This window comes from Aptenodytes forsteri, unplaced genomic scaffold (genome assembly GCF_000699145.1).
Source record: "Aptenodytes forsteri isolate BGI_AS27 unplaced genomic scaffold, ASM69914v1 Scaffold173, whole genome shotgun sequence".
NCBI classification, from domain to species: domain Eukaryota; kingdom Metazoa; phylum Chordata; class Aves; order Sphenisciformes; family Spheniscidae; genus Aptenodytes; species Aptenodytes forsteri.
In genome coordinates, this window is record NW_008794449.1 from 3,954,061 (window position 1) to 3,963,954 (window position 9,894).

Consider the following 9,894-nt stretch of genomic DNA (forward strand, 5'->3'; position numbering starts at 1 on the left):
TCCCTGCCCACGGCAGGGGGGTTGGACTAGATGACCTTTAGAGGTCCCTTCCAACCCAAACTATTCTATGATTCTATGATTCTACATGAGCTATGGCTGAAAACCTGGAAACTGTAGCAATGACACCCAGGAATCCTTGGGTACCTTGTGGGCTTTGCCTGCAGATAGAAACCCCGCAGTTTCTTGATAAAAGCATCACAGACCCAAGGGATCTGGGGCCTCCCTTTTGATGTTTCCAGGCGTTTCAGCTTGGGATGTACCCTCTAGGAGGATGGTCAACCAGAAAATAATGCTTTGGGGGTCCAAACATCTGGGAGACCCCCTGGAAACCCCAGCAGTTTTGCTGAGCTCTTGCTCTGTAGTTGGCAGCAGTTCATTGTTCCCTCATTTCACAAAACATTTCAGTGTTTTCTGACCTCGCTCTAGGTAGAAACACTTCAACTGACTTCCTTGGTCTTCCCATCAAGTCCTTTTAAATGGTTTATATATTATTAAAAATCACCATGGCTCATTAGCAACAAACAAAGACAATTGCTCAGGCTTGCTGGCACTTCGTAACGTCTCCAGGGTTTCCTGCTTCCACATCCTCGGCTGCTGCACAGGTCAGAATGATCGATTTTTTCTGTTCCCTTCACTAATAAGCTTTTGCTACCTTGGGTGCTCACTTCTTTGCCTTTCATTTGCTTTCTTTGTGCTTCAAAGAGGGTGGGGGCTGAAGTTGTTTTTCTGCCACAATAAATGTGCCGCACCTTGGTTCCTAAATGCATTAAGCCACAGAACAAATTGCTTCTTTTGAACTGCTCCACTGTAACAGTAAAACCAAAATGTCAGCTCATAAAGCATTTTGAGCTGTTCATTGTAGCCTGGCACCTCTGGGAGGGCAGTCTTGTCTCGGCTAGTGAGACTTAACATCCTTTTTAATGTTATAACTACGAGGTAGGTTCTGGGACGAATTGTCTGGCTGAGGAAAGTTCTCAGTCTGTTGGGTTCATGGTCTAATTCTTAGGGGATGGGGGTTCATGTCACTGCAAAAACTTCCAGGTCACCTCAGTATGAGGCTAGAGATGTAGTTGCTGGACTTGCCTTTTCTCCTTTGCGTGCAGTGAGATTGGTTCATCCCAGCTGTCATGCTGGACCAACGTGCCGAGCTCCTTGTTTGCAGGTTGGTGTATTCTTCACAAGTGATCCTGATCACAGATCTAGGATCTAACAGTGTAATTCACTCCCATTAAAATAAAAATTAAATCCATTCAAAATTCAGCTCACATCAATTCTATGATACCAAAATGAATGACAAAATAATGTCAGAAAATAGAAAAAAATATATTAATATTTAAAAAAAATACCGTTTCAAAAGTAATTTAAAAGTCAGTTCGCCTTCACTGTATCGAAAGGCGGACACCCAGTGATGTCAGTGTAAGCATCCGATGAGCAAGAGCCCTGTCTCTCTACTGGGGGTGAATACTAACACTTTGGCAATGCAGCCAAATTGTCTTGCGTACTGTGAATGGACAGCAATGCTCTTGAGGCCATGTTCTTGCAGTCAGAATGGTCTAAGGACATGGACAAGATGAGGTTTGTAAGTTGAAATAACATAGCTGGAAAATTAAATAAGCTTTCAGCTATAGGAGAAAAGCTTTTCTTTACTGCCCAGGGCTTATCTGTTTTTTCCAACAACAGCAGGTGCTCTAATAAAAGATATTACTTCTACCTACAAACATCGTCTTCCTTCTTCCAGTGTTATTTTTACTTTCAGAGATGGCTGAAATAAAACAAAACATGTTTTCACATCATGGAAACACTGGGGAGTCTGTTTCTGCCCAAAAAGCAGGCTGGGGGGTGGTGGTGTCTTCTCTAGTACAAATCTGTAGCACTTCAAGGTTTGAATAAGCCCTGGCAGTATTTTGAGTTCCTGACTTCTGAAATGTAGATCAAAGCAAAACTGTGGACTCTTAGTATGCTGGGTGAAGGCTTTGTGTTGACTTACTGAAGGCATCAGAAATCTTTCCTTCAGCTCTGCCCGAGAACCGCATTGTGAGCGATCTTCCACGTGCCAGCGAGAAAACAAGAACAGGGAATTTACGAAGGCAGATTTGTGTAGTAGTTTGCCACTTTTCCCAGCCCCAACATGCAGACAGTCAGGCTTTGATTCCCCACAGGATCGTAGATTTTTGGTCTTTGCTTTGGGAACAAATACAATGGTGGGGGAAACCAGACAAAGCTGTAAGCTCTTGCATGAAAAGTTCTCTCGTTTCATTTCCAGAAAAGCATTTTTTGAGCCTGTTAGGTGTGGAAAATCTGACAAAACACCAGGGACTTTGACATTTTGACACGGGCAAAATCTTGTTTCTCAAAGTTGAGCTTTTCCAGAAAGGCTTTCTTGCTCTCTTGTTTTCTAAAGCATGGCTTTTTCTGAGAAGTAAACCAATCGTGTTCTTAATGCATGGGAAGCAAATCAATCAAACCAATTCTTGCCTGTTTTCTTAATCAATACGTATGTGACGCATGCCAGGAAAAGGCAGGTAATTCTAACATAAACACTGATGTGCAGAGGCTGTAGGGCTTCTGCCGTGCCTGGTCTGGATGTGAATCTGTCACAGAGCAGTTATTGACCTTTGGCTCAGCCCGAAACTGCTTGTACTTTTAGTGCTGCAAATGCCTATTCAAACCGCAGGATATCAGTGGTGGCGGAGCTGTCACACAGGTATTGTGTGACTATCTCTGAAGTAGATCTGCCAAGGTAGCATGTTTAATTTAAGCATCTCTGAGACGGTGAATTCTGCAGTCCTGGCAGATTTTGAAAGATGCAAACAGAGCAAGCTAACGAAATGCCTGATTCCTAGCTAGATAAACTACAGCTTACAAATAATTCATTATTTTACCTTAGATTTCACCTTTGGCTTCACCTTAGACTACTTCATCTTTGAGTTTGTGGTCAGATGGAGATGCCACAGGTAAAGAGAAGCCATTTATTAGACAGAGTTACTGCAAGTGGAGACATTAACAAGTTTTAATACATCTGAGCTCCACCTTGACCTTCCTTTGTTTAACAGTATCTTTGGTCTATCTATATATTTCACTGTTCATTCAAACTTCTTCTCTCCCGACCAGTAATGGTGTCTCTTCTGAAATGGAGTGTGATGTGTCATCTCCAATAACAACGTCATTATGACAACGCTAACGATATTTCTCATGGTGGACATTGCAGAGAAGGGATTCAGAACGGGCAAGTTGGACTCTCCAGTCCACATGGACTTGTGTTTCTGTGTTCAGGGCATTCCCAAAGAATGGGAAAACTGGTAAAGTCTTCTGTTGAGCGTTGGGCGATGGTGATGGACTCACTGCCTTTTAACTGGCATCTGACGTGGCCTGGACTTTACTGTTTTCTCTCTCTGCAGTTTTCTTGAGAGACATAAGAAGATGGTTCCTGATGGTTTATAAGGTTTTCTTCTTATGTTGAAGGTCCACAGTGTGGGAGGCACGTGCCAGGTTTAAGGCTTTGGTTGTAGAGGGGTTGAATAACTCAATAAGCATTTAAAAAAGACACTCAGACACCTATAAATGATTTCCCTGAAGACCCTGCAAGGCTCGTTCTGAGGTGAGATACCTCATCTGGCTCCTCTCCTTTCCATTTGTGACCCTGCTCATGTCTGAATCCAATCCTGCTGCTTCTCCTACTAAAAGATGAAGAACTCCTGTGGTATTTGGCTATGCAGACAAGACTGGACTTGTTTTCTCTTCCAAGCAATTGTTCCCTCTAACTGAATTCCCTGCAAGGTAAAGAAGAGATTTTGAACCAATGACAGTTCTGACAAGTTGGGAAGGGATATGCAGAGGGTGAACTCTTGGGTTTATTTCCACCGTTTTTCATCACAAGCCTGTTCTGTGAAATAGTTTGTGGGCAAAAGAGGAAAGAGCACACTGGATTTTAGTGGGATAGCAACCAGTTGTGGGACTTGAAGTACTGAGAGTTAGGCTTTTACTGTTAGGGGAATTATCGCCCTCACCTCTTCAGCACCCGTGAGCAAATATTGTCATCCCGTGGCCAAGACACCATTACTGTTCATCTGAGCACCTCCCAAAGTGCAGACCTTTGTAGCTTAACCTACCGTAGGCGAGGTTTAGCTGGATCCCCGCTGATACGCACTAGGAGCATTCAGACTGCGGTGGTGAAAACGCGCAGCTGAAGATGGGGACTTCTCACCTGCCCTAGCTTTTCCAACATGAACTCCTCATTCACAGTCCTCAGGCCTTGACAGCGCTTTTCCTCAACAGATTATTATTATTAATCTCATTTTATAGTGGGGACAGTTAAGCTGCAGACAAAGGCAGAGACTAGGTCACCTCAGTCAGGGCAAAGGAAGGGAACAGATCCTGCGAGTTCGATTTCTCCTCTCCAATATAATGTATCTCCACGGTGGGTGTATATCTGGGGGAGGGCAATGGTAAGGAATAGGTCCTTTTTGTATGCCTGAAACCTAAACTCATCTAACCCAGATGTCAACGAGTACTGTTGGGAGAGACAACTCACGTCCTAAAACAGTCTGCTCTGCCAGCAGCCGTCTTGTTGCTGTGCAGCTCTCCAAAACTTTCCATCTCAACTCCTTCACCTTTGTTTTGGGAATGTGCAGCAATAGAAATTCAAGAAGTGCTACTCCACTTTCACCAGCTTTGTTTGACATGACCCCAATGCCTGGACTTCTACAGCTTTGGCCAGAGAGGAGTCTTTTGCTTCTCTGTTGGGAAGCCTTTTGTGGTAGTCAGCTTTAAATTTCCATTTCTTTTATGATATCACGTCACTTTAAAAATAACTAAAATAAATCACTGATGTATTTTTAGGTGTGTTAGAAGGGGTAAGTCTCTCTCCTCTCCTTAAATTGTCACATTCTTGGGATTACGTGTTCCATCAAAAACTTCCAGGTCCCCCAAATATTCCTCCCACTCCCTCCTCGGTAGATATTTTCTCAGCAATTTCAGTTATTTGCTAAATGCATTTTAGCACCTTGCACATTCTCAGCTTGGCATTTCAGAAATGATCACTGTTTCTCTGGATGGAGCAGGAGGCATTCCTGCTGTCTCAAACATTTCATTTTCTGTGAGGTACATGAGCTGGTTTTCTCGCCTACAAATGTTTCTCTGACATGCTCAGAGCCTGTCCCTTACTAGTGTAAAGCAGCAGGGCTCCCGTGACAAAGAGATGCAAGAAACTGCTCTGCTGCGGATCTGGCCTTCTTTCTCCTCTTTGTCACTTTTTAAACTCCCCCCTTTTTGTTTCCTCTTATTTTTCTCTGCCAAGTTTTATTTGGGTGTTTTCCAAAGCAGAACTCCTTGATCAAGCAGTACTGGTGCTAGAACTGCCTATGTGTGTTGCTACTTGTCAAAAATGGTAAAGGCTAAAAACTCCAGGCATATTTTGGGGGGAGATGGGGGGAAAATTGGAAATACCTTCTTTTTTTTTTAGCCCTCTCCCCCTTCCTCCTCCTCATTCCTTAACATCATTAAACTTGACATCTCTTTAAATGAGCTGGAAGAACTTCAACCTGAAGCGCTTTTCCCTTTTGAGAGTCTTCCCGCATTGGATATGTCTCTCCATGCTTTAGGCAAGTGAGCATGATTTTCCAGAGGTGATTGATGGGTTCTCGTAGAAATGTTCTTTCAATTAAAATAACCTAAACACACGCAAAGAGGAGGAAAAGAGAGATTTTTATTTTTTTTACTGTTTTTACTTTTGTCCAGAAAGTGAATCAGAGTTATCTGTATCAAAACCTGGGCATGTTTTCTTCTCCTTTGAAGTCTAACATTTAACTATTTAACTGGCTTCCCTCCCTACGCTCAGTCCTGATCCACCTTGACCCTGGAAAGCGACACTCTGGTGAGCTCAGCTTGTCCTCCCTGCTAAGCCGTGCCAACACTGTCTCCTTGCAAACCTTTTCATATTTTCTATGATTTAAGACTGGGTTTGGCCCCCCTCGTGCCTTGAGATGAAGAACTATTGCACTAATTCACTATACCCTCAAGGCATCAGAGAATCGTTATCATTAAACATCTAAACTATGCATTCACTCCAGGTAGAGCTTGTTGCTTTAAAAGCCTTTGGTGACAAGGAAATTCAAAGGGAATACATCTTTAGGTATTAAAGAGTTTTGCAAGCTGCAGCATCGCAGTCTGCCTCCCAGACCTTCCTTTGTTCAGCACTGGGGTTTTGATTCAGTGTGTTGTAAATTTTGGACCCAAGTTGACTTTTCATTCAGTGAAAGCCAGAAAAACCGTCATTAACGTGTTTTTATCTAGGTGTTGTGTCCATTATTAATGTTTCTCCAACCTGTGTTGCTTCTAGCTCCCACATCATGGGAATTGGAGTTTTTCCTGACCTCATGGCACCAAGCTTTAGTTTCAGTGCACTGCAGGACATGTGGGATTTTGAAAATTGGACCTACCTGTCATTTCGGAAGAAGTCTCATGGTCAAAGACCTTTGAAACCACAGCACTCCCTGAGTAACTTGACATGACTTTGTATGGGCTTCAACAAGGTTTTAGGAAGTTGCTCCAAGATCCCTTCTGAGAGGGCTAGAAACCTTCTACTATCCTAAATTTATTTTTCCCACATGAAATGTACCCGTGTCTGGTTCTCATCCATCTTTTCCTGTGCAATGCTCTCTCTTCCACTTCTTTGCTTTTACTGTCTCCCAGAGTGTGTTCAGAGAACAGACACGGTGTCTAGGTCCACCGTATTTATTGCTCCACCTGTGACTTTCGTTCACTCCTGTTATGGAGATCGATGACATGCCAGAAGCATGGTAATGCCACAGGATTGGGGCTCCTGGGTTAGTGGGTGGAAAATTTGTTCCACTATTAGTACAGTCCCTGGCATGGCTTTAGCCCAAGCAAACTATCACACTCCCAAATAATGCACAGGTCCAGCCTGGGGCGAGCATGGACCAAGGACCAGGCAGTGTAGATATGACTCCTATTTGGGGATGGGGGTATAAAGATAATTTAGCTCTGTGGACAGAAACTATATTTTATCTTTTGGCATTTCCTTGGTCCACTTATTCAATAGCATAGGCATGGCCTGAGGACTTTAGTTGGCCAGGTCATCACTAATCTTATGTCCTTCTTGTCTCTGTGGGGATCCCACTGGCTCGTGGTGGGGCTGTAAAGCAGATGTCCTGCGCTCCTGGGAGCTCTCTGCAGCAGACCCAGCACACGTTTAGCCTTTCTGCAGGCTGGTGTGCACAGGCTGCGGGTCTGGGGCTGTAAAAGCTCAGCGAGGCTGCTGAAGCGAGGACACAAGTTTCCTAGTGCTGTCATAACCTAAAGTCAAGAGGCCTTGGAGGCAGTAGATTACTGCAAACTTCATGAATACAAGTCAGGGTGGAAAAATGAAATGTTCTCTGGGCCCCCGTTGATGAAACGATGTCGGTGTCTCAGCTGTTATTAGACCCAAGAGAATCCGTGCCTGAGAGAAAGGGCTGGGGAAGACCTGGCTCTGTTTGCTCTGAGAAAACTCAGTTTATTCTCTTGCTGCTCCATTGCCTGGAATTTTTCTGTGCCTGGGTCCTGGGTTCACTTGCGTGGGTGGGGGTAATAAAAAGGGGCCATAGGCAGTCTAAACAGAGGTGGCCTCCTGAAGGCAATCAATCTTCATTAAACAGGCCAGAGCCCAGCAGCTGGGAGATGAGCTAGGAAAGGAGTTATCTCTGGGTAGCACCACGTTTAACCCTTCAGCTAGCAGTACAGCAGCTCCCTCATACCTTTTTTTACTGAAATGAACAATTTGAGATTTATTTCCTCCTTTGTACTGGGCAGTTATGGTGGCTTTTGCACTGGTGAGGGTGGATGGATTATGGATGATCCTTGTTTGCCTCAAGATGAGGGGTGGAGAATTGGGAGAATGGTTTGAAGGCAGTGGGAAAGCTGATGGGGTTTCTCAGCAGGGCTGTGCTTGCTCCTAGCACAAGGCACTTAGTCTCCTCTCCAGTTGTACATGAATTACAGTCTGCTCCTTGTCTCCTGGGCTCATGGTAAAGCTTCCCTGCGGTTCATCCCCAAGGGAAACCTATTTGCTGACCGTCTGAAGACTCGAGCCCTAGCCATCGCCTCTGACCCATATGGGAGGGAGCTAAGCTTAGCTCTCTTGGGGCACCGGCCACACTGTGCTCTTGTAGACTTTGCTTAGCTGCAAGGTCTCTGAGAAGGGGTTGATGCCGGGCAGACACTGGGGATTTCCAGGGGCTCTAAGTATTTGCATTTATTGCTGGACCAAGGTCTGGGTTGAACTGAGCTGCCCTCTGTGTTAAGAGATGCTCGTGTGGATCTTCCAGGTTTCTTCAGTCTCTCCACGAGCACAGGCACTTCAGTACTATCCAGGTTGCACTGTTGGTGCTTAAATGTTATTTCTGATCTTGCCATTGATGTACAGACAAATGTTCCCAAGCCTGAGAGATGGCAGTGGGGATAGGGAAGAAATAGTCAACGTTTCTCCCAGATTTTAAAAACTTTTAATGTTTCTTCTTATGCAAGAATTGAGTGGCAACAAAGGAAACAAGCAGGATGGAGGTTGAAAACTAATGAAAGGACATAACATTTTCACGCAGCATGTAGTAAACCTGTGGAACTCATTGGGATATTGGGAGTGATAAAAATTTAAATGGTTTCCAAATTAAGAAGATTCAGAGAAGAAAATTTCATACAAGGTATTGAATGCAAAGACATTTACAAAATGCAGTCTGTCCCTCAGAAGGTCCCTAAGCTATAGGTCACTGGAGGCTGGAAAGATGGAGGTGTCTCCATGTGCTTGTCCTGCTCCTACACTCTTGTTAACCGTCTGATGTTGGCCATTGTAGGAAGCAAACACTGCACTGGATGCCCCGACCTAATACTGCAGCTCTCATGTCTTTCTTCATACTTTGCTCGCAACATCTGCTGTCTTTGCATAAATATTTCACTGGCACCAGCTGCAGCTCTCTGGCAGAACGAGAGTCAGCAGGGCTGACTCTCAGCTATCTTAGTCTTCCCAGAGTCTGCAGGATTTTCAGTGTGTCCTCCAGAGAGGCTGGAGTTTTCATCTTCCCTTTTCAAGCTCCATCTCAGTCTTTGGCGAGGCTTCAGAGGAAGAAGCAGTCTGAAAAGCGTTACAGGTGCATGGGTTGCCAAATTTCAGATGCTCCCCTTTCATTTTGTGTCTTACGGACAAGGTAAGTGAAAATGGAAGAGCTATATTGTAGTCACTGTGGGTCACAGTCCAAAGTGAGGAGATGAGATAATGTGACTCTCATTGTGATTCAGACTACTGCAAAAAATATTGCAAAGGGGGAAAGTGAGGGCTGTTCTGTATCTTGTTATTGTCTCTGTGCTGGAGTTTTATACTGTGACTTTTTAATGAATTTTCAGTTTGGTAAATCCTACTTTTAGCAAAACATGTTTGGAACACGGCAAAAAAGAGGAGATCTGTGAGGTCCCCTAAATATTCTTGGGGAGCTTGGATTCAGGAGATGTGTGCTGGGTATGATGCACATTTAGGGATAATTTGCCCTCCTGCATTAGATCTAATCCTGCACCCTAATATTTACAGGGTGGATAAAATCTGAAGTGGGGGCTTAAAATCTCATGTATAAAAGTGACATTAATTATTATTAATGTTTTCTGGCTATTCTGTCTATCCGTGTAACTCAGAATTGCAATCTATACGCAGTGCTCAGCTGCACCTGGCTTGCAGTTGGGGTCCTGTACCAGCATTGTGTTAGATGGCTGTCATCAAGGCTGGGATAGCACGGGGGCTGGCAAGTAATCAGGGTCCCCAGCTGTGGGTAGGAGAAAGCCAAACTCACCAGTCTGCCCTGGAGCCGTTTGGCATGCCCAGTCTGCCTGTGACCTACTGAGGAGTGGTGGGAG